Source organism: Macaca thibetana, chromosome 5 (assembly GCF_024542745.1).
Source record: "Macaca thibetana thibetana isolate TM-01 chromosome 5, ASM2454274v1, whole genome shotgun sequence".
In the NCBI taxonomy this organism is placed as follows: domain Eukaryota; kingdom Metazoa; phylum Chordata; class Mammalia; order Primates; family Cercopithecidae; genus Macaca; species Macaca thibetana.
The window spans coordinates 15088758-15115219 of NC_065582.1; the positions used below are offsets into that span (position 1 = coordinate 15088758).

The 26462-nt window shown below is 36.8% G+C and overlaps 1 protein-coding gene across 5 annotated transcripts in view; it reads right to left on the reverse strand.

The window, feature by feature from the left end:
- Positions 1–26462, reverse strand: part of ADAM29 (ADAM metallopeptidase domain 29) — a 65596-nt gene that overhangs the window by 26815 nt on the left and 12319 nt on the right. The window contains exon 3 of one of the 5 annotated variants that reach the window (XM_050790022.1): positions 20651–20731. The exons of the other annotated variants lie outside the window; for them this stretch is intronic. The gene's annotated coding sequence lies outside the window, so the exon portion shown is untranslated. The remainder of the gene's footprint in view (positions 1–20650; positions 20732–26462) is intronic. 5 annotated transcript variants of the gene reach the window in all.

A 26462-nucleotide genomic window follows, 5' to 3' on the forward strand; every position in this document is an offset into this window, starting at 1 on the left:
GAGATAGAAAAGAGCTCTATGATCTGTATTCTTTTAAGAACACAAGTGATAATTGGGCTAAAAAGTAAACTAACAATCAAAATGCAATGTAATTAGTGATGTGGTGCCTCCAGATTTTTCCCCTAAATTATTTATTTTATTTTACCTTATTATTATTTGTTTAAATTCAAGGTCTCTCTCTGTCACTCAGTGGCATGGTCATAACTCACGGCAGCCTCAGTCTCCCGGGCTCAAGGGATCCTCCTGATTCAGCTTCCTGAGTAGCTTGAACTACACTTGCATGTCCCAGCTAATTTTTTTTTTTTTTTTTTTGTAAAGATGGGGTTTCACTATGTTGCCCATGCTGGTCTTGACCTCTTGGCCTTAAACAAAAATCCTCCCACCAAGGCTCAGCGCCTGGCCCAGATTTTCTATATAGGAGAAACTTAGGTTGGAAAGAGGTGGTGGTGGGGAGCTAGGAGACTCGTTTTAAGTGGCATTTCCCTAGTCATTTTGCACCTTTTTGTAGATTGTATTTGCTCTGGAATATTTTTGGATGCTGAGAGAATTTATTAAGATTCACTGACTGCCCGACCATCAACAAGCCACAATTCTGCATCAAAACAGGAAACATACCATCATGAAAATAAACTTTATCAAACAGAGTTATAGAGAACTGCAAAAGATATAAAGGTGACTTGTGTCCTAAAGTTTGTGTAGAGGTGAATCACAAGAACCATGGTGCCTCAATGGGCTTGGCACATGGAGAGCCACCATTATATGTTGATTGGTTTGATGAGTGAGGGAGAAGTAGAAGGAAGATTGAGTCATGCAGAGACAGCATGGTGTAGAAATCCAAGAGATATACGAAAATGTGCCACATTCTGCATTGAGTTATGTTAGCGTTTGTATAGAAGTGGGAAAATATAAAGCCAGAATGTAGCTTGTGTTTGTTAGAAAGTTTACATTTTCTTTCAAAGCCTATGAGAAAAAGTTGAGGGATTTTAAGGGGAGACGAGTTATATGAGCAGATTTATACTTTTACAATGTATGATTCTAGCCGTAGTGAAGAATACACTGGGGATACTGAAGCCTGCAACAGAGATATGTGTAAAAGGCTAATGCAGTGACTCAGGTGTTAAATGAAAGGCAGAACAAGCTTGATAAATTAACGGGAACATGAATGCTTACAATTTCAATAACTGTTTCAATATGAAGGCAAAAGGAATTAAAAATATATAAAAGACCATGTTTCTGTCTTATGGATAATTAGATAGACTTGGTGGTCACTTGCTGGAATAGAATATTGAAAGTTTGGAGAAATATTGAGAAAAAAAACCCCTCAATTTTAGCCTTAATGAGAATAAAGTATACCTGGAAAACTTCAGTGGAGAGACATCACAGTGTTAAAAATAAAATTATTGGATTCAAACATGTGTCTGGTTTGAAGATAAAAATCATTTGGCATCTTCAAAATATAAATGACAAAGATAGGGGATTTGAGACAATACAGGAAATGAGAGGGAAAGGGACTGATGACAAGAATTTAGGGAATGGCAAGATCTAATATGAAATGAAGAAGCAATGATCATCTCAAGATAAATACAGAGATATTTCAAAGAATGCATTTAAGGGTATATTGGGGCCATATTTTGAAATCCGTGGTGAGAATTTTATATTTTAAGATGGATTTTGAAAATGAGGGAAAGTTATATAATGGCAGAAAGGAAATGACAGCTGAAATGACATGATGTAATAAAGATGGGGGCCAGGTATGGTGGCTCATGCCTATAATCCCAGCACTTTGGGAGGTTGAGGCAGGAGGATCATTGGAGGTCAGAAGTTCGAGTCTGGCCTGAAAAACATGGTGTAACCCTGTCTCTACTAAAAATACAATAAAATTAGCTGGGCATGGTGGTGCATGCCTATAGTCCCAGCTACTCAGGAGGCTGAGGCAGAAGAATAGCTTGAACCCAGGAGTGGAGGTTGCAGTCAGTCTAGACTGTGCCACGGAACTCCAGCCTGGGCGACAGAGCAAGGCCCCATCTCAGAAAAAAATATAATAAATAAAAAGGATGGGTCATAATGTACCAATTTTCCCTGCATATAAACTTTATTAAAATAAATATTTGTATTGTGTGCTTTAAAATATATTCTAAGTAATCTTCCAAAACAATAATGTACTAGGGAATAGGTCTAAAGTTTTGTTCTTTGAATGCTGTATATTTGGGCCAGTTTTGTGTCTTTATATTATGTGACTTTTAGCTATGAGTTTCATGCTTTGTGTTGTTAGAAAATCTTTTGAAATCTGTAGGATATGAAAATTGAACAAATATCTGCTATTTTTGCTTATTTTATTCCAGGCCCTTTCATTCAATGAACCCAGTGAGTATTAAAGAAAATAGTATACTTTAGTAAAGAATAATTTCTTGAAAAATAAGTAAAAGTAAACGTCTATTCACTAAGATATCAATTAACATATTAGCCTTTTGTTTGTTTGTTTATTTGTTTGTTTTTAGACGGAGTCTCACTCTGTTGCTCAGGCTGGAGTGCAGTGGTGTCATCTAGGCTCACTGCAAGCTCTGCCTCCTGAGTTCATGCCGTTCTCCTGTCTCAGCTTCCCAAGTAGCGCCAGCTACCACGCCCGGCTAATCTTTTGTATTTTTAATAAAGACGGCGTTTCATCGTGTCAGTCAGGATGGTCTCAATCTCCTGATCTCGTGATCCACCCTCCTTGGCCTCCCAAAGTGCTGGGATTACAGACCTGAGCCACCACGCCCGGCCTAGCATTCTTAATGATAAAATTGTTCAGTTATTTGCAACTACTGTTACAAATTTAGCACTGAAACTAGTTTTCATTCTTTAAAATAGTATTCAAGTGAAGTTTTTGAATCATATGTTTAACAGAACCAGAAAATGTTCAGCTTATCACTCAGATTATATTAAGATTATATTAATATTTTGCCCGCAGGTACTATACCCAGGGTAGTTGTCCTGACTCCATCTGCAGACAGTCTTTACACACTGCTCCTTAGTTCTAATCTGAAGCCTCTGTTTCCCATTCACACTGGAGGTGAATGACAGGATACTGGAAACCCATGTACAGATACTCAGTTTACATATTCTCATTTTGATTTCACCTCCCACTCTTTTTTTCTCTTTAAAATTTTCTGAAACTCGGAATGAAGTGTAGTTTCCATTGCCCATCTAGACTATTCCTGTGGAAGATATGGTTGTGATATGATTCTAAAGGTGTTATTTAAAAATGATATTAACTGAATATCTGAAATCTTCTGGTCCTGACTAAGAGTACTGCTTCAAATATATTCTCACATGTTAGTATATACTGATATTCCCTTTACTTTGAGAAAGGTCTCAGTCATCCATTTTAAACTGCTGTAATTAAGGGGGTGTGTGTGTGTGTGTGTGTGTGTGTGTGGTTGTTGCACTGTCATACTAAATTTTGACCTTCATGAGGGGAGAGACATATGTGACTTGTGGATCGTAACAGCCATCATCACAGAAGCTAGGAATAGAGATAAAGTTATCCAGGAAGAATCTGTGGAGAGCCCTCATGTCAAATGTTGGTTCTCTTGACATTCCAAAAGAAGTCAACAAGATTGTTTTCTTTTTAATTAATAAATTAAAATGCATATATTTTTGTTACACAGTATGATGTTTTAATACATGTAGATACCATGGAATGGCTAAATCAAGCTAATTAGCATATGCATTACTTCACATACTTATCATATTTATGTGGTAAAAACACTTAAAATCTACTGTCTTAGAAATTTTCAAGCATACAATATGTTGTTATTAATTCTAGTCACCATGATGCACAATAGATTTCTTGAACCAATTGCTCTTATCTAGCTGAAATTTTGCATCCTTTAACCAACATCTCTCCAAGCCCTTTGAAATAAAGGGGACAAATGTGGGATGAAATGAATAAAGACTTTCAGACTTCTGGGATTCTATAAGCAGGCAAAAGGCTACTCAAAAGGCATGAACATCACTGAAACACTGCTGATGGTTGAGAGCACAAGGCCCCTCAACAATATGATACTGCCTGTTTCAGAACCCCTCAGCTAATCATCCACTTTCTCTGCTCATTCAAAGCTTATTGTGTGCCTGGTATTACCTGTGCTCTTGATATATAAAGTAAGTGACATTAACACATACTATTGAACAGATTTTAAACATAGTTGCAAATACAATTTCATGCCTAAACAGGAATAATGTACAACTCACCTCAAGTTGTGAAACATCATTTCAAACAAATAAACCATTATATAAAAGACTTCCTAAGAAAGAACATATTCATTCTTTGCTTTGAAACATACATAGGAATTTCCTAGTTAAATAATCAGAGAAGTTTATTTCTAAAGGAGAGATAACAAAATGCTCAAATGGAAAGAAGTGTGAAATAAGAAGTATCTTTAAAGAATAATTATCAATGCTATTTAGAACTGGCATATGTTTTGAAGAAAAGAATGGTAGGAAATACTGTCTGTGAAATAGATTAGAGTCAGGACAGCCCATCTCTTCATACAAAATGACCTGAGTGGAGACATTGACCAGTGGATAGAAACATTTTGGGTATCAAGTATTTTTCAAAACTCTAAGGAAATCTGTAATACATTTACCACCACAGGTGTGTATGTTTGTGTGTGGAGTATTGTATTACTCCATTTTCACACTACTATAAAGAATTACCTAAGACTGGGTAAATTATGAAGAAAAGAAGTTTAATCAACTCACAGTTCTTCAGGCTATACAGGAAGCATGGCTGGGCGGCCTCAGGAAACTTACCATCATGGTGAAAGGCAAAGGGGAAGCAAGCATGTCTTACCATGGTGGGGCAGGAGAGGGAGACAAAGAGAGAAAGAGGGAAGAGAAGGGGGAAGTGCTACACACTTTCCAACAATCAGATCTCATGAGAACTCTATCACACAAACAGAAGGCGGATGTCTGCCCCCATGATGTGGTCACTCACTTCCCACTAGGCCCCTCCTTCAACACTGAAGACTGCAATTCAGCATCAGATTTGGGTGGGAACAGAGATAAACCACATCAAGTATGTATATATACACATGCATGTGTGCATGATTTATAATTCTAGAAGGACTTTTTATAGCTTATGAAATCTATGTTTATAGTCTTTTAAATTATGCACTTTAAATCATTACTTGTAAGCAATGTGTATGGAAGTTTTTTCAGAAATTCACATTAGAAGTGATATATAGCAATACTTATGAGAATGGAAAAGAGAAAGGATAGTCAATATAGGGTAAAAATGAATTTACTTGTGTCTAATAGATAAGTCAGAGAATTCAAAAGTTTCTAGACTTATATTGGGAGACCAGGTTGTTAGTTATGCCACTAACAATATATAGGATTCTAGGTCTGAAGGGAAACTTGCCAGGGAGAAGAGTTTAGTGTTGAATGCTTTAGTTGTAAGTCCTATGAGTTTCTCATACTGGAGACTTCCACTAAGTTGTGAAACATTCTATTCTGGTGCTTACCTATAAAGAATGGAATTGAGAGACATGAACATACAAATGATATTTAAATCATGGGCATGGAGGGGGGAATCAAAGGAGGGATAGGTAAAGAAAAGAAGAATTTTGAAGAGAGAATCCTGGTAAAATCAATACTTATTTTATTTGTTTGCTTATTTGTTACTTATTAAAGGCTATGGTCACAGAATGAGATACTGATACTTTTAAGTTTTGAAGTTGAATATATCCAAGATAGGTTATTGGTTAAGTCATCCACAGTTATTCTGTGTTTTTTTAAACTCTCAAGAAAAATTTGGGGTTTATATATAGGAAATGTTAATAATCCATGGATAAGGATTTTAACAAATATGGGGAGTGATAATAAAGGACTATAATAAAGATGGGAAATTGAGGGAAAAGGACAGGAAAGTGAGGGGAAAAGGATTAATTGTTTTAATTCAATTATTTTAAATGGAGATGGATGGATTTTTACATGAGGTGCAAGGATAATGTTGGTTCAGAAACAGAAATAGGAAGGGATTCAAGATGGCTGACTAGTTGCAGCCAGGAGGAACATCTCCCGCCAAGGGACTGTGATATGGGGCAGACTGGCATCCTACAAGCAGATCTTCAGAGGGAAGGAATTGAGAGTGGATGGGGTGGTGGGGCACAAATGCTGGGCTGAATGGGGAGAAAGCTGAGAACCATGCATGGGGTGAATAAGCACCAGGACTCATTCCTGGCCCCCAGTGACTCCTGGGAAAGGAGTAATTCGAACAGGTGAGGAGTGGCCTACACTTATCATGGACCTCTGGAATCCTAGCAGAAGAAGACCTCATGACCCCCACAGATACTTGAGCTGGCGGAAAGATCTGCTTAGAGAAATGACAGGGCAGGGCTCTAGCCTGTGTGGTTCAGAGGATTTGGCATGGGAATGGCTTCAGTGGAGCATGGCTAGTGATGCTCATCCCCCAACGCTTGCCATGCTCCTCTAGGAACTCTAGGAGACTTTAATCTCAGGGTGATTGTAGGACCTGGATAGAGCAGAGCAGTCATGCCCATGGGATGAGGGCATGACTGAGTGCCCCTCCATCTACTGTCATCTCCTGGGGTCCCAGACTGACCATGCAGTGCAGCCTCGGTTGCCCAACCAGGGCAGTTCCTGGGGGCTCATGTTATAGCTCCTTTGCCAGAAGACCATGCCTGACTGTTGGAAAGCTCCAGCAGACGGACCCTTACCAATGCACAGCAGCCCACCCAGTTTCCTCTCGCTGAAGACTCCCCATGCTGCTTTTCCAGCATGCACTCACTCATGGTCCCCTTACCACTTTGCCAGCACAAGCTCACCCAGCCACCCCCTCCTTGTGATGCTGCTTTGCCGTCGCCGATGTGAACTCATGCACAGTTGCCAGGAAACTCATCCCCACAGTGCCATCACCACTGCTGGTACAAACTGTGCTCAGGTGCCAACAACCTCAGCTCTGTCAGTGTCCCCATCTCCACTGCCACCACCAGCACAAGTGCTAGCAAAGAGGCTGACAACCCTACCATTCTAGATGTCCTTGCCCAGTCAATGTGCATGCACCCCACCATGCTGCTGCAGCTGCTGGCACATGTGAATAAGTACAGACCCCACTGCCTCTGTTCCAAAAAAGCACTTTGGCTGGCAGCTCCTGAAAATTGGAGTGTTGTGGCTAATGTACCGGGAAAACTTTAGCCCCTTCAGTGCACCAGGTTCATAACCTCAAGGGGCCAAAAATCAAGCTGGAGGGCTCAATACCAGCTGATCAGAGTTAGAGCATCCATCCCAGAAGTGCCAAGTTGAGCTTTGGACTCCTAAAATCTTCCAGAAGTGAAGTCAGTGGACTGAACCCACCTTCTGCCACAATCAAACTCCCAAGAGCATCAAAGAAGATAAAAGCAAAATACCCCATCCAGAGGCCAGTAGCTTCAAAGATGGAAGGGTCATCAGCCCAGACAGATAAGAGAGAACCAGCATGAGAACCTTGTGAACTCAAAAAGCCAGAGTGTTTTCTTACCTTCAGTTGATTGCAGTAGTTCCCAGCAATGGTTCTTAACCAAGCTGAAATGGCTGAAATGACAGATACAGAATTCAGAAGGTAGATGGATCATCAAGATTTAGGAGGAAGTGCAAGTCCAAACAAGGAACCACAGGAATAAAAACAAACTACACAGGAAGTAAAAGATGAAATGTCCATCTTAAGAGTTAACTAAACTGATCTGATACAGCTGGAAAACTCACTTCAAGAATGTCATAATATGGTCATATATATTAACATCAAGATAGATAAACTGAGGAAAGAATCCCAGAGCTCAAAGACTAGTTCTCCAAATTGGCTCTGTCAGACAAAAATATGAAGAGACTTAGACAACTACACAATAACAGTGGGAAACTTTACACCCCAACTGACAGTATTAGACAGATCATAGAGGCAGAAAACTAACAAAGTTATTCAGGATATGATCTTGGTACGTGACCAAATGGACCTAACAGACATCTAGAGAACTCTCTACCCAAGTACAATACAGTGTACATTATTCTCATCTGCATATGGCACACACTCTAATATTGATCATACAATCAGCCATAAAATAATTCTCAAAAAATTAAAAAAATATATCATACTAACTATACTCTCGAATCACAACACAATAAAAATGGAAATCAATAGTAAGAAGATTGCTCAAAACCATACAATTACGAGGGATTTAAACAACCTGTTTCTGAATGGCTTTTGGGTAAACAATGAAATTAAGGCAGAAATTACTTGAAACGAATGAAAACTATGATACAACATACCGGAATCTCTGGACACTGCTAAAGCAGTGTTAAGGGAAAAGTTTTTAGTGCTACATGCCCACACCTAAAAGTTAGAAAGATCTCAAATTAGCAACCAACATGTTATCTAGAGGAACTAGGAAAATAACAGCAAACCAACCCCAAAGCTAGCAGAAGACAAGAAATAATCAAAATCGCAGTTGAACTGAGTGAAATTGACACATTCATAAACCATAAAAAGATCAACAAATCCAGCAGGAGTTGGCTTTTTGAAAAAATAAATAAGATTGATAGACTGCTAGATAGACTAATAAAAGAGAGAGAGAGAGAGAGGGAGCCGGGGAGAGAGAGAGAGAGAGAGATCCAAATAAGCCCAATAAGAAATGACAAAAGGGAAATTACCATTGACCTCATAGAAATATATAAAACCCTCAGAGACCATTAAAAGCATCTCTATGCATACAAGATAGAAAACCCAGAAGAAATGTATAAACTGCTGAAAACATTCAACATCCCAAGACTGAACCAGGAAGAAATGGAATCCCTGAACAGACCAATAATAAGTTCCAAAATTGAATCAGTAATAAAAAGCCTACCAACCAGAAAAAGCTCAGGACCAGAAAGAATTATGGACAAATTCTACCAGATGTATAATGAACAGCTGGTACCATTTCTAATGAAACTATTCCAAAAAACTGAGGAGGGACTCCACCCTAACTCATTCTATGAGACCAACATCTTCCTGATACCAAAACCTGGAAGATATACCACAAAAAAAGAAAACTTCAGGCCAATATCCTTGATGAACATACAATGCAAAAATCCTCAACAAAATACTAAGAACCATCTTTAAAAACTCATAGCCAGTATCACAGTGAATGGGCAAAACCTGGAAGCATTCCCCTTGAAAATCAGAAAAAGACAAGGATACCCTCTCTCACCAATTTCATTCCGACAAGGTACTGGAAGTCCTAGCTAGAGCAATCAGGCAAGTGAAAGAAATAAAGGGCATCTAAATAGCAAAAAAGGAAGTGAAATTATCTCACTTTACAGACAATATAATTCTATAACTAGAAAGCCCCACAGTCTCTGCCCCAAAGCTCCTAGATCTAATACAGTACTTAAGCAAAGTTTCAGGATACAAAATGGAGTACAAAAATCAATATCATTTCTGTACAACAGCAGTGTCCTAGCTGAGAGCCAAATCAAGAACATAATCCCGTTCATAATAGCCACAAAAAGTATAAAGTATAAAATACCTAGTGATACAGCTAATGAGGGAGGTAAAATACCTCTTCGATGAGAATTACATAACACTGCTGAAAGAAGTAAAAAATGACACAAACAGATGGAAAAATTTTCTGTACTCATGGAGAGAAAGAATCGATATTCTTAAAATGGTCATACTACCCAAAGCAATGTTCAGATTCAATGCTATTCCAATCAAACCACCAATGACATTCTTTACATAATTAGAAAAAAGGTTTTGAAAAATTCATATGGAATCAAAAAAGGTTCAAATAGTCAAGGCAATTCTAAGCAAAAAGAATAAAGCTGAGGCATCATACTACCTGACTTCCAAATATACTACAAGACTACAGTAACAAAAATGGCATGGTACTGGTGCAAAAACAGATACATAGATTACAGAAATGGAACAGAGCACTCAGAAATAAAGCCACACATGCAGGACCATCTGATCTTCAACAAAGCTGGCAAAAACAAGCAATAGGTAAATGACTCCCTATTCAATAAATGGTGCTGGAATTCTGGCTAGTCATATGCAGAATATTGAAACTGGTCCTCTTCCTTACACCATATACAAAAATCAACTCAAGATAGACTAAATACTTAAATGTAAAACCTAAAACTATAAAAACCCTGGAAGATAACCTAGAAAACACAGTTCTAGACATAAGAATGGACAAAGATTTCATGATGAAGATGCCAAAAGAAATTGCAACAAAAATTGACAATTGGGACCTATGTAAACAGCAGACTTCTGTACAGCAAAAGAAACTACCAACAAAGTAAATTTTTAAGACAACCTACAGAAGGGGAGAAAATATTTGCAAACTATGCATCTGACAAAGGTCTAATATCCAGAATCTATATGGAAAGTAAGCAAATTAGCAAGTAAAAACAAACAACCCATTTAAAAGTGTGCAAATGACAAGAGCAGACACCTTTCAAAAGAAAACATACGTGTGGATAACAAGCATACGAAAACGCAGTTCAACAACACTAATTAGAAAAATGCAAATCAAAACCACAATGAGATACTATGTTCACAATGGCTATTATTAAAAAGTAAAATAATAATAATGACAGATGCTGTCAAGGTTGTGAAGAAAAGGGAATGCTTATACATGTTTCATGGGATTGTAAATTAATTCTGGCATTGTGGAAAGCAGTTTTGCAAAACTACCACTTAATCCAGCAATCCTATTGGGTCCATACTCAGAGGAATATAAATTGTTCCACAATAGAAACACATGTACATGTATGTTCATCACAGCACTGTTCACAATAGCAAAGAATCAACTCAAGTACCCATCAATGACAGACTGCATAAAGAAAATGTGGCACATACACACCATGGAATACTATGCAACCATTAAAAAGAATGAGATTATGTCCTTTGAGAACACATAGGCAGAGCTGGAGGCTATTATCCTTAGCAAATCAACTCAAATACCCATCAATGACAGACTGGATAAAGAAAATGTGGTACATACACACCATGGAATACTATGCAGCCATTAAAAAGAGTGAGATTATGTCCTTTGAGAACACATAGGCAGAGCTGGAGGCTATTTAATCCTTAGCAAACTAACACAGAAACAGAAAACAAAATACTGCATATTCTCACTTACAAGTGGGAGCTAAACATTGAGTACACATGGACACAAAGGATAGAACAACAGACATGAGGGCCTACTTGAGGGTGAAAGGTTGGAGAAGGATAAGGATTGAAAAACTACCTATCAGGTACTATGCTTACTACTTGGGTGACTAAATAATTGGTACATCAAACCCCCATAACACACAGTTTGCATATATAACAAACTTACTTGTGGATCCCTGAAGCTAAAGAAAAGTTTAATTTATAAAAATAGAAATAAGATTAGAATGCTGACATTTCCTAACCATGTGTTGCATATGAAATGAAAATAAAACAAAAAGAAAAAAATAACACTCCACCCATGCGTGGAAAGAAATGAAAGGACCTCAACAACTTAGGGAGTGAGATGGTAGAGTGCTGATTTTATTAGTTTACAAAAACAATTTAATTTTTTTAAACTATCTTTCCTTTCTTCCAATTCAGATTTTTGGTCTTAGGTTTTATTTATTGAAATGAATGTGTTTACTTCTTGAGATGGGTGATTTCTTTTTTTTTCTATTGTATGCCATTATACACATTTTGTTTTAAGTTCAACTTTAGCTGTATCTCATGATTTCTATGTGGTATCTTTTTTTTTTTTATTTGAAGCTATTTATTTATTTATTTATTTATTTATTTATTTATTCCTCAGCGTTCTTCTCTTTTTTTTTAATTTTTTTATTATTATTATTATACTTTAAGTTCTAGGGTACATGTGCATAACGTGCAGGTTTGTTACATATGTATACTTGTGCCATGTTGCTGTGCTGCACCCATCAACTCGTCAGCACCCATCAACTTGTCATTTACATCAGGTATAACTCCCAATGCAATCCCTCCCCCCTCCCCCCTCCCCATGATAGGCCCCGGTGTGTGATGTTCCCCTTCCCAAGTCCAAGTGATCTCATTGTTCAGTTCCCACCTATGAGTGAGAACATGCGGTGTTTGGTTTTCTGTTCTTGTGATAGTTTGCTAAGAATGATGGTTTCCAGCTGCATCCATGTCCCTACAAAGGACACAAACTCATCCGTTTTTATGGCTGCATCGTATTCCATGGTGTATATGTGCCACACTTTCTTAATCCAGTCTGTCACTGATGGACATTTGGGTTGATTCCAAGTCTTTGCTATTGTGAATAGTGCTGCAATAAACATACGTGTGCATGTGTCTTTATAGCAGCATGATTTATAATCCTTTGGGTATATACCCAGCAATGGGATGGCTGGGTCATATGGTACTTCTAGTTCTAGATCCTTGAGGAATCGCCACACTGTTTTCCATAATGGTTGAACTAGTTTACAATCTCACCAACAGTGTAAAAGTGTTCCTATTTCTCCACAGCCTCTCCAGCACCTGTTGTTTCCTGACTTTTTAATGATCACCATTCTAACTGGTGTGAGATGGTATCTCATTGTGGTTTTGATTTGCATTTCTCTGATGGCCAGTGATGATGAGCATTTTTTCATGTGTCTGTTGGCTGTATGAATGTCTTCTTTTGAGAAATGTCTGTTCATATCCTTTGCCCACTTTTCGAAGGGGTTGTTTGTTTTTTTCTCGTAAATTTGTTTGAGTTCTTTGTAGGTTCTGGATATTAGCCCTTTGTCAGATGAGTAGATTGCAAAAATGTTCTCCCATTCTGTAGGTTGCCTGTTCACTCTGATGGTAGTTTCTTTTGCTGTGCAGAAGCTCTTTAGTTTAATGAGATCCCATTTGTCAATTTTGGCTTTTGCTGCCGTTGCTTTTGGTGTTTTAGACATCTTTGTTTAGAAGTCTTTTGGTGTTTAGAAGTCTTTGCCCATGCCTATGTCCTGAATGGTACTACCTAGGTTTTCCTCTAGGGTTTTTATGGTATTAGGTCTAACATTTCAGTCTCTAATCCATCTTGAATTAATTTTCATATAAGGAGTAAGGAAAGGATCCAGTTTCAGCTTTCTACTTATGGCTAGCCAATTTTCCCAGTACCATTTATTAAATAGGGAATCCTTTCCCCATTTCTTGTTTCTCTCAGGTTTGTCAAAGATCAGATGGCTGTAGATGTGCGGTATTATTTCTGAGGACTCTGTTCTGTTCCATTGGTCTATATCTCTGTTTGGTACCAGTACCATGCTGTTTTGGTTACTGTAGCCTTGTAGTATAGTTTGAAGTCAGGTAGCGTGATGCCTCCAGCTTTGTTCTTTTGACTTAGGATTGCCTTGGCAATGCGGGCTCTTTTTTGGTTCCATATACTTTAAAGCAGTTTTTTTCCAATTCTGTGAAGAAACTCATTGGTAGCTTGATGGGGATGGCATTGAATCTATAAATAACCTTGGGCAGTATGGCCATTTTCACGATATTGATTCTTCCTATCTTATATTTCAAAATCTTTCAAAGTTTTGCTATTACTTTTTAATTCAGCATTATTTAAAACTAAGTTAATTATAATTTTATATTAAGCAATATATAATTTATAATTGTTTTTATAATTATTTATAGGCAATAAAAATTAGTATATAAGTGTGTTTCAGTGGTATACCTTTCAGTATAAGTAACAGTACCTTTGTGTACTTTTACACGAAGATGTAAAAGATGGGAGCAATTATGGACAATAAATTGACATGCTTACTTTCAATGTAACCATTGAATAATTTCTCATAAAATGAATGTGTATTATTATAATAAAACTATTCAGTTTTATAATCACTGAATGACTTCTTTTTTTTTTCTGCACATTTGTGGTAAGGATCATGCTACAAGTCAAAGATGAGAAGTTGACTCTTCTGGAAGAAATATCAAAAGAATAACATACCAATTCAGGATTGTAGAAGGTCCTTGATATGGTTTGACTCTGTGTCCCCACCCAAATCTCATCTTGAATTGTAATCCCCTTGTGTCAGGGGAGGGACCTAGTGGGAGGTGATTGGATCATGGGGGTGCATTTCCCCATACTGTTCTCATGATAGTGGGTTCTCATGAGACCTGATGGTTGATGGAAAGTGATAATCCTCCATTGCTCTCTCTCTTTCCTGCTGCTATGTAAGATATTACTTGCTTCCCTTTTGTCTTCCACCATAGTTGTCATTTTCCTGAGGCCTCCAAAGCTATGTGGAACCATAACTCAATTAAGCTTCTTTTTAAAAATAAATTACTCAGTCTCAGGTAGTTCTTTATAGCAATGTGAAAATGGACCAATACAGAGAATTGGTACTGGAAGTGGGATGCTGATATAAAGATAGTTGAAAATGTGAACATGACTTTGGAACTGAGTAATGGAGAGAGGTTAGAACAGTTTGGAGGGCTTAGAAAAGGACAGGAAGATGTGGGAAAGTTTGGAACTTCCAAAATACTTGCTGAATGCATTTGATCAACATGCTAATAGTAGTATGGACAATGAAGTCCCAGTTGAGGTGGTTTCAGATGGAGGTGAGGTATTTATTGGGAACTGGAGCAAAGGTCACTCTTGCTATACTTTAGCAAAGTGACTGGCAACATTTTTCCCCTGGCCTAGAGATCTGTGGAACTTTTAACTTGAGAGAGATGATTTAAAGTATCTGACAGAAGAAATTTCTAAGTAGCAAAGTACTCAAGATGTGATCTGGCTTTTTCTGAAAGTGTAAAGTCATGCACTCACAAAGAGACGGTCTGAAATTTGAACTTATTTTTAAAAGGGAAGCAGAGTGTAAAAGTTTGAAAAATTTGCAGCCTGACCATGTGGTAGAAAAGAAAAACCCATTTTCTGGGGAGAAATTCAAGCCACTCGCTGCAGAAATTTTCATAAGCAAAGAGATGCTGAATGTTAATAGCCAAGGCAATGAGGAAAATGTCTCCAGGGCATTTCAGAGATCCTCACAGCAGTCCCTACCATCACAGTCCTGGAAGCCTAGGAGAGGAAAATGGTTCTATGGGCCAGGCTCAGGGCCCAACTGCTCTGTGAAGCCTCAGGAGATGGTGTCCTGCACCCCAGCCACCTCAGCTCCAGTTGTGGCTAAAAGGGGTCAAGATACAGCTCTGACAATTGCTTCAGAGGGGACAAGTCCTAAGCCTTGGCAGCTTCCACATGGTATTGGGCCTGTGGGTATGCAGAAGACAATAGTTGAACTTTGGGAGCCTCTGTGTAGATTTCAAATGAGGTATGGACATGCCCTGATGTCCAGGCAGAAGTCTGCTGCAGGATTGAAGCCTGCATGGAGAACCTCTACTAAGGCAATGCAGAGGGGAAATGTGGGGTTGGAGCCCCACAAAGAGTTCCCACTGGAGCAATGCCTAGTGAAGCAATAAGAAGAGGATCACTATCCTCCACACCCCAGAATGGTAGATCCACCAATAGCTTTCACTATGCATTTGGAAAAGCTGCAGGCACTCATTGCCATCTCATGACAGCAGTCATGGGGACTTTACCCTACAGAGCCACAAGGGTGGAGCTTCCCAAGGCCATGGGATCCCACCACTTGCATCAGCATGCCCTTGATGTGAGACATGAAGTCAAAGGAGATCATTTCTTATGTTTAAGATTTAATGACTACCCTGCTGGGTTTTGGAATTGCATGGGGCCTGTAGCCTCTTTGTTTTGGCCAATTTCTCCCTTTCGGAATGGAAGAATATACCCAGTTCCTCTACCCACTTTTTATCTTGAAAGTAACTAACTTTTTTACTTTGCAGGCTCATATGCAAAAGGGACTTTTTTTTTTTCTTTTTTGTCACAGGTGAGTCTTTGAACTTGGACTTTTGAGTTATACTGGAATGAGTTAAGACTTTGAGGGACTGTTGGGAAGGTATAATTGGTTTTGAAATGTAAGAAGGACATGAGACTTGTGAGGGGCCAGGGGTAGAGTGATATGGTTTGGTTCTGTGTTCCCCCAATCTCATCTCAAATTGCAATCCTCATTAGTCAGGAGAGGGACCTGACGGTGATTTGATCATGGGGAGTAAACTTCCCCCATGGTGTTCCCATGACAGTGAGTGAGTTCTCAGGAGGTCTGATGGTTAAAAGTGTGGCACTCTCCCTGCTCCCCGCTGCCATGTGAGATGTGCCTTGCTTCCCCTTCTGCCATCATTGTAAGTTTCCTGAGGCCTCCCCATCTATGCGAAGCCATGAGTCAATTAAACCTGTTTCTTTATAAATTAGTCAGTCTCACATAGTTCTTTATAGCAGTGTAAAAACAGATTAATACAGTATTTTTAAATTTGATATAGGGAACTGACCCATGGGGACAGGCTTCACTATATTAGACAACATCACCACAATAACCTGACATTTATCAAACACATCAGGTGATTGCATCAGGATTTCCATGACTCATTTAATCCAGAAGCAGGTCAGTTTTTAAGAACATTGCTACCTTTACCCCAAGACCAAGAAAACAAGAATTATTAGGTAGACCAGAATGAAACTAAAATAATTTGAAATTTCTTTTTTCTTGTACCATCTATAATCCTTAATTTAACAGGCTGTATTTGTAAAAATGGAAATTTAATTCATGGCCAATAGAATCTTATCTCAATTGACCCCCTGAATTTATAAATAATAACCATATAAAAGTTTGTACTACAGATTAAAATCATAGAAACTTAATGATAAAAGTTAATGATGATTTTCTAACTAATGGTATACATTTATTGTTCTTGAGTATGGTATCACTTAAAACAATGGTTATACACCATGCAAAAAGGCTTGACTGGTTCCCTAGTTAGGAATTGCATAATCATTTTGCATGACTAGTTATGAATGCATAATGATTTTCATAGGTCAATAGATTTGTCTTTTTTATTTGGCTTTATTTGGATAAATGGAATGTATAATCATGACCATGCTGAAAATGTCACATTTAAAGTCAAAGATTACTTAAATAGGTCTTATAAGCCCTGTTTTAAGCAAAAAGACTCCACTTCATATGTGAAGCGATGTCTATTAAGTGCTTCTAGAATATTCAATTAATGTCACTAATTAATTAATATCAATTTTAAATAGGCAAGGAATGCTGGCAAAATAGAAGATCCTAGTATGAAAAAAGAGAGGCTTCAAAGAAATCTGAGAAAAACACTTTGTATGACTCTTTCTTCTGATCTTTATAAAAAAGCAGACAGAGGCTGTAAAAATAATTCTGACTCACACAAGTAGTTTTAATTATAACATTAGGGACTTTATGGACCCTACAGGCATATGTTAACCCTCAGGTTTTAATATCATATGGTTGTCATCATGCTAACATTGCATTTTTGTCTATTACTATCTCATGTTGTATCTATGTAAATGAACTCTAAATAAGCAAAACTTCGTGTTAATTATACCAAGTTTAAAAGTAGCTAAATAAGCTGATGTGAACAAATCCTTGACCAGAGGAGGTACTGAGAAAACAAAACTAATATCTTGTTCTTCCATCATGAGGTGTGATCATGCACTTACTTCACTTCGCACAGCCCTGGAAGAAAACTAACCACCTTACCCTGAGATATTAAAAACAAGAGCAAAAACAGTGTACCTTGAAATATACTCTCTAACCATATGAAATCTACACTTTATATATGTTTCTGACTTCTCAATAAAAGAAGGAGGGGAGGAAGCAAGAATGGAGGGAGAAAGGTAGGGAGGTAAGGAAGGAAGGAAGGAAGGAGAGAGGAAGGGAGGGAGGAAAGAAGGAAAAGAAGGAGAAAAAGCAAAGATTGTATTCATAAAATTTGCAACACTGACTTGTGATCAGACTTGTGTTTCTGATAATCATGTGAGAGAATGGCTATTTTTCCACCAGTTAACTATAAACTTGGTAGCCTCAGGCTTGTTTTTTTCTTTCCATCTAAATGCGTATTGTGTCTTTTATTTGGATAATCCATCCTTGTGAAATCTGATCTGCCTTTCAAGCTTTTGTAGGTAAACTTTATTTTTTCCATGAGGTCCTGATTTTAAGAAAGGTAAACAACTGATGAATGTAACTCAAAATGAAATATGATAAATTATTTTACATCTCTCAGTTCTAATGAACAATTCCCAAAACCCATTTATTTTATTATTTTCATTCAAAGGTATGTAATAAAAATATTTTCTAAATTGTTTAAAAATGAAAATGACATTTATTTGCAAATGTTGCCTTGGAGTGAAATCTATACTTGAAATATCAAAGGGGAAAATATCCAGTCATTTGATGATTCATTTCTCTGTCCTATTTTTAGAATATTCAAACCATAATAATAAAACTTTGACTATTCTTTATTCTAGATGATTTCTGGAGTAGGTAATTAAAGTCTCTTCTTAGCCAACATCAGTACTTCATGAATTAGACGGTGTTTTGAGGTGGGCTCTTAGAAAAGGAAATGGAAAAGGAGGCATATATTTATGAGTACTATGATCAAAAAAAGAAGTGCTACTATCTGTGGTGGATTGGATGGTGGCTCCAAAAAAGATACCTCCCATGTCCTAACCCCAGGAACCTGTGAATGGTCTCTTATTTGGAAGAAAGACTCTTTGCAGATAAATAAGTTAAGGACTTGAGATGAGATCTTCCTGGATTATGGTATGCCCTAAATCTAATGACAAGCGCCTCTATCAGAAAGGAGAAGGAGAGAAGACACAGTCACTAATAGAGAAGGCCATGTGGAGACCCACATAACCATGGAGGCAAAGACTGCAGTAATACTGCCACAAGCCAAGGAATTCCTTGAGCCACCAAAAACTCAAAGATTCAAAGAAGGAGTCTCTTCAGAGGGAGCTTTTCCCTGCCGAAACCTGGATTTTGGACTCTTTGAGTCCAACATTTTGGGAGGATGAAATTCTGTTGTTTTAAGCCACCAATTTGTGGTGATTGTAATGGGAGTCCTAATAGAACATTACACCAATGATCCCCTGTTTTCTTATCCTGAGCCCAGTCAAGGTATTCAGATGATCTCACGATCATCTTGTAATTCACATTTGGTACAAGCATCTCTTAAAACAAGGTCATCTGAGTAGCAAAAATTTATCTTTGTTTTGCTGTATATTTTATGAAAACATTATTTTATGAAACCTAAGCAAAGTCTGAATATTTAAAAAAGGAAAGAAACATATAGCACTGTTGTATATACAGAATTTTTCCTCCTCTTTCATAAAAATGAGATTATTACAAATAAAACCTTAAGAAATCCACCATGCATCCCTTTACTCTCAATTCTTCTTAATTGCTCATCTACTTCTCTAACATTTTGGTTTAAGGTAGCATTACTGGACTTAAGAACAGTATTTTCACATTCCATTCTATTTCCCTCTGTTTCATCCTTAGTTAACTTTCCCAAATTCTGTGGTTTGATATCTTACACATAATTCATTCTACCTAGTAGACTTCTTGCCCCGCCACAAGATTTCTTGGTTTTTTTAATATTTAAATCTTCCTTCTTATTTGTTCTCTCTACTTTGAATTTTCCTTGTGGCCACATCCACATGCTGAAATGTTCATTTATATTTAGAGACCCTTCAAATAATCTATTGTCCCCGATATCTTTTCAGATATAGCTATTTCCTCATATTCTTCGGTTGCAATCATGAAAATCTTTCATCATCTCTAATACCTTTTATTGTCACAAGACCATGCAGCTGCCACCACACTTTTGTTGGACTATAAACAATGAAATATCATTAATTTCTGAAAAACTTGCCCTAACCTGTATCACTTGCTTCTTTCACTCCTGGCTTTTAACATTGCAATTTGTCATAATGTTTTAATACCTTATTCAAGTGGTGTGGAAGGCACTAATTAATTGCTATTCTGAGATCCTTCTTATGTGAATAGTATAAAATGTGATTTGGATGAAGAATAGGAACTGCTTCAATCTGAGGCTCAGAAAATGCTTTCTGAGAAGAAAAATATTCTGAAATTTGAAATGCTTAGGAACTAGCCAGGTGAATAGGGTACATAAAGAAATGAGGTAGCAGCATGTATGAACACATTCAGAGGAAAGGAAATATGATCTGTTTGAGAACCTTAAAGAATACTGCAGTTTTTGGTATAGAAATGCTGGTGAGAAATCAGCTGATAAAATGGGAGAGATGAGTTGGTCTGACTACAGAGGATTAGGTTTATAAAAGGTTATTTTCACAATATAAAAGTCAGATGTTTTTGAACTTTGACAACTGAAAAAGAGTAAAATAACTTAGGATTCAACAGGAAGAATCTTTACAAATATATCAAAGTAATATGATTTTTTGAAATAGAATGGAAAATTGACGATAGCTGAGAAAATAGGAGTGTTTATAAATGAATACATCGTCATTTGCATAACTCTCTTTGGTGGCCTTCATGATGGCTAACGGCTTGACACAATTCATTGTAGCTTTAGGATGTGAAGTGAAGGAATTAGTGACCTCTTTCACTGCGGAAGAAGGCTCTATGGAAATTATTTGCAAATTGTGAGTAAAGATTTTACTGGTTCTCTACATAATGCAACAAGTAAGTATCAATGTGTACTGCATGACATCTATTTAATGTGTGTTTTATTATAATAGAAATTAAAACTCCCTTGCACTAAGAAGTGAAATTAATTTACCTGTAGTAACAGATTGTTTATTTTCAGAGGAAAGAACCTGGCATCGATTCTTGTTCCTGTTGTTCAGGAAAGTCACATTTTCTGGAATAAGAGGAACTCATATTTAAAATATTATCATAGATGATAAATCCTCATTGTTCCATATTGGCATAAAAATGTTCCTTTAAACTGAAAAAAATCACTCTCCAAAACATTTTCTCCTCCTAGGATAACATTTAGTGATATGAGCGTAATTGAAAAACAAATATAAGGATAGCATGCCCGTGTCTTTTTGGTGATATGACATGAACTTTATGCTTCAACAGAAGGTAAATTTTAGTTGTAATGTGGGATAACAACGAAAAAAGGGTACTGTTTAGGAGGCTTTATTTTATCCTTGCCATTCAAATACAAGTGGGAGCAACTTAAAATAAATACATAGGTAGTTTTTAACTGCAATGTTTTGTCAATAAAATAAAATAACTTTTAAAAGTTATAATGAGTTGCCAGGGCAGGGGAGGAGTGAGGGTGAAGTTTACAGTGGAACATAAACTAAGTAAATTTAGGAAATGGTATATTCTGCTAAAGTAGTAAACTTTGTAAAATGTTGTTCCAAAAAAAAAAAACTGTCAAATAAGTAACAAATTTATCTTTGTTAAGTAAAACTTAAGATAAATTAAAAATAATATTTTTTGACATTTCAAAATCTCATTTAGGTACTTTGCTCTACATGTTAAAAAAAACTGCTCAAAACCTTCTCTCACTTTTTTTCTTTTATTTGGGAATACAAGTCGAAATTACATTAATGTTGTAGAGACAGAATTTCCACAATGCAAGTTGATTTCTGGGCTTAGACTATCTACTCTCAGAGGAACACAATGAAAGAGACTGAGCTGCTGTTATTCAGGGTCTGCAATGCCATTATTTATTAAATTGACCTGCATCCCAATTTTGCCCTGGGCTGTTGTGATTTGTACCGGTTGTCCTAGTGTACTTATTAATATTGACCTCGTTTTATTCTCAAAAGTATCCAGATTGGACAATAAGTTATATGGTCACTCTATTTAGTTAATATTTGAGGCATACTTTTTATGTTTCTACCAGTGCAAACATAATTCTTGTAAGCAAACTTATAAAAGAAGTGCCCATTTTTCAAACGAAGAAACTAAGCCTTCACATCAATAAGTGATTCATGCAATCCAGGAGCAAACCCCAAATTGTTGACTCAGAAGTCTACATCTTTCTATTCACAGAGCCACACAGACTTTTCAGTAATTGCTAAACGAATAATGAAGTGAAACACTGTGTTAGATATTTGAATGAAAGAGTAAATGGTAGGACTGCAGCACTGTGAATCTATTGAATCTAAACTTCTAAATAAATTAAGTCAACCAGATTAACTTGCCTATTTCATAAATATGGATAATTTTTGTATTGCTTCCTAAATACCTAAGCCTCAACTATATCAGAAAGCAGCAAAAGGCATAACAAAAAACAAACAAAATAAACAAACAAAAAAAATCTTTCTAGATGTTCACTATGAATGGGGTAGTAGGTTTACTTTAAGATAGAACATTTTAACTCAATGAAGATCTCCAAGAATGGTTCCGTGTTCCCCAACCTCATAGTGTCCCAAAAGTGTCCTCTGTATACATGGGCTTATTGAGTTTATGTTGTTTTTCTTATTTACATATTTTAATCTAACAATAAATTCTGAATTCTACATGGGAAAGTACCTTGAGATTTAATAAGCATTCAATGCAATTCTAATGACATATCCTGTATTATATGTAAACCCTTCTATTGTTATATAACTTCATTTTATTTGAGAACTGACAACATAGAGATGTTATCTAAGGAGGCTGACTGGTTTTCCAGACAAGGACTCCTCAATTGTAAAACTAAGACATTTCAGTAAAAAATCTGTAACACTGGCAGCTCACGCTCCTGATAGCTATGATGCCTATAATATATGAACACAGGTACAACAATATGTACTATGTCTTTATCTCTATTCATTATCTATCTATCTATCTATCTATCTATCTATCTATCTATCATCTGTGTATCCATTTTTCTTTCTCTCTATCTAGTCATTGAGGTAATATAACGTGAACTAAAAGTACTGATTTTGCTTTAGTTCAGAGCTCTCTAAGGGACTAGAGAATTGTTTATATCTCTTTTAACCTATCTTTTTGCATCTACTTATAATATCAGGAAAGGTAGCTGTGGGCCAAATTGAAAGTCCCATTTCAGATTAAAAGACTCACTAGACAAAAGACTGACAGACCCTGAAAAGTTAACTACAACAGCGGTTTTCAATTCCATCTGTGCATCAGCATCTCCTTCAGAAGATGGGAAACCCCAGACCGGAGCCAGAATCTCTGGGAGGAAGCTCTGATATATTACCTTTAAATATATCACAACAGACATTTGGCTCATAGTGAAAAACTAATAAGATAAATTGAAAAAGAAGAGTTTTGGCTATAGAAAATTAAACTGCAGTATCAGCATTAAAATTTGTATCAAGTAAGATTATGATTGTAATCGACACCAGAAACGCCCAAGTAAGTGTTTTGAACTATAAGATTATACATTAAAAAATAGAAATAAAAACACAAAGAAAGAAAATGGTAAATATGGAGGAAATAGAGATTAAAATTAAAACTATTTGAGATTTTTGATATTGAAATTATCAGAAAATGAGAAACTACAAACTTTATGATATATGAATTATATCATAATAATGCTGGTATATCAAAGAGAAATATAAGATAATAAACTTCATAATTAATTCACTAATGATATTTAAAAATAGACTGGGCATATGAAAAAAAGCTCAAAATTACTGACCATTAGAGAAATGCAAATCAAAACCACAATGAGATACCATCTCACACCAGTGAGAATGGCTACTATTAAAAAGTCAAAAAATAACAGATGCTGGCGATGTTGCAGAGAAAAAGGAACATTGTTGTTGGGAATGGAAATTAGTTCAACTATTGTGGAAAGCAGTGTGGCAACTCCTCAAAGAGCTAAAAACAGAAGCACCATTCAATCTAGCAGTCGCATTACTGGGTATATCCCCAGAGGAATATAAATCATTCTCCTCTAAAGACACATGCACACCTATGTTCACTACAGCACTATTCACAATAGTAGAGACACAGAATTAACCTAAATGCCCATCAGTGGTAAACTGGATAAAGAAAATTTGGTACCTATGCACCATGGAATACTGTGCAGCCATAACAAAGAAAGAGATCATGTCTTTTGCAGGAACATGGACGGAGCAGGAGGCCATCATCCTTAGCAAATTAACACAGAAACAGAAAACCAAATACTGCATGTTCACAATTATAAGTTGGAGCTTAACGGTGAGAACATATGGACACAAAGAGGGAACAACAAACACTGGGGCCTCCTTAAGGATGGAGGAAGGAAGGAGGGAGAGGATTAGGAGCACTATTGGGTACTAGGCTTAATACCGGGGCGATGAAATATTCTGTACAACAAACTCTTGTCACATGAATTTACCTATATAGCATACCTGCTCATGTACCCCTGAACCTAACAGGTTTTTTTAAAAAAAAATAGAGCTTGGTAGGCGTGTAACTTCTTGATTTTTCTATGATTTAACATATCACAAAAGCTCCTTTTCCACCTCATGTTAGATAGTCATAAGCAATTCAAGTTAAACTCAATTATTTCAGTATTCTTTGTCACTTCAAGTTTATGCTTAGGGAGCTCAAGAAGTTTGCCTTTCACTTCTCTATAGAATTTTCTTTTCTAAGAGGTTGTATGACCGCTATATATAAGGAGGAAGGAGCAAAGCCCCTGGCCTGTGGATGTGCTCTGTCCTCTGCTGAGATCCTATTCTCCAAACTTTCAGGCAGAGAGCTTCTTGTTACCCCAAACCCCATTCTGGTCACTAGCTTTATGGTCCAATTTAATTTCTTCTCTAGATTCTTCTAATCACAATTATAAAACATCCTCAGAGCCATTTGCTTTCTGTTCCTTAACTTCCACTCTCTGCCAGTTAAGGAAATAGGAGATTGCTCCTCTTACCTGACCTATCTGTGAGGACGTTACAAATCTATGTTCCTTGCCCTAGGAGATTTGGGGAGATTTTTAGGTTTCCTAGATGATCATGTATGAACACACAATAAGTCTTAGCTATTCTTTGGTTCCTGACATCCTTTCTTTTCATTGCTCCATACTGTGGCTAATTTTGAGACGAAAGAGCTGCTTTGCCAGATCTCATTAGTGTCTAGCCCTTTGGTTTCCTCCTCAGACTTTCCCCATGTTTCACTGCAAAATTTTCATTTAGTTTGGACAAAGGGGAAAAGAAGGATGGGAAAAAATAGTCCCACTTCCTAAAAGATCATTCAAAATCTTTACTTGGTTTATACTATGGTCTGAATGTATGTGTCCCCCCCAAAATTCATATGTTGAAACTTAAACCCCAATGTGATAATATTAAGAGGTGTGACCTTTGGGGGTGATTGGGTCCTAAGGGCTGTGGCCCGATGAATGGGATTAATGTCTTTGTAAAAGAGGCCTGAGGGAGCTTGTGAGGCCTTCCTTTTTACCATGTGAGGATGCAGACTTGGTTACAGCAGCCCAAATAGACTGAGGTAGCTTACCACTAGATCTTAACATTTGAAGTTATAAACCAATAATTGTTACATCTTTAATCTCTGATTCTACTTTCTCCCCATTCAGGAAAACATATATTGCCATTCCTTTTTTATTTTTTTTCTTTTTTAAGACAGAGTTTCACTCTTGTCACCCAGGCTGGAGTGCAATGGCACGATCTTGGCTCACTGCAACCTCCACCTCCCGGGTTCAAGTGATTCTCCTGCCTCAGCCTCTCAAGTAGCTGGGATTACAAGTATGCACCAGCACATCTAGCTAATTTTGTATTTTTAGTAGAGATGGGTTTCGCCATGTTGATCAGGCTGATCTCAAACTCCTGACCTCAAATGATCTACCTGCCTTGCCCTCCCAAAGTGCTGGTATTACAGGCATTAGCCACCACACCTAGCCTCATGTATTGTCATTTCAATAAAAATAAACGTGGAAAAATATTTCATTTCAATGAAAGTAAATATGAAAATTTAAATAAAATACAAATGAGAAAAATACATTACAGTTAATTAACCAAAACATTCAAAACAGTCTCTCTCACTCTCCCTCTCACTGTGCGTATGTATGCATGTGTGTGTGTGCGTGTGTGTGTGTGTGTGTGACAGAGAGAGAGAGAGAGAGACAGAGACTGGGTATAAATTATGGTAGGTACTAACTAGAAAGTTTTTTATTAATGAAAATAGAGACAGAATTAATTACAAAGTTTAAAAAATTAGATTTTAAGGTATTCTCAGTGTAACACTGAATATGTGTGTGATCTTGGTTATGTTTGGTTGGTGGAAATACAATGTAAGAAATTAGTAGATATGCACAAACAATTTTTGTTAATAGAAAGTTGTGTTTCTATCAACAAGATATTTGGAGACTCTGGAATGGAAAATATATAGATTCATATGGCTACAAGAAAAAGGGAGAATCTGGTGCTGAGTTTGGGAGACATTTATCTATAGGATATATTCGATAGAAGAGTTTGAATTTTGAATCACAAAGAAATTCAATGAATCTGAAAATTAAAATTCAGAACCTTATTTTAAAATTGAGATGTGATTTTTGTTTTTAATTTGGATATGATAAGACCTAGTTCAATAAACCAAACATGTATTTATCCACATTTTTTCACCTCTCACGCTTGTTGGCATTGCTGTTTAGAAGTAAGTCTAGAGTAGAAAATGTCTGTGCACAT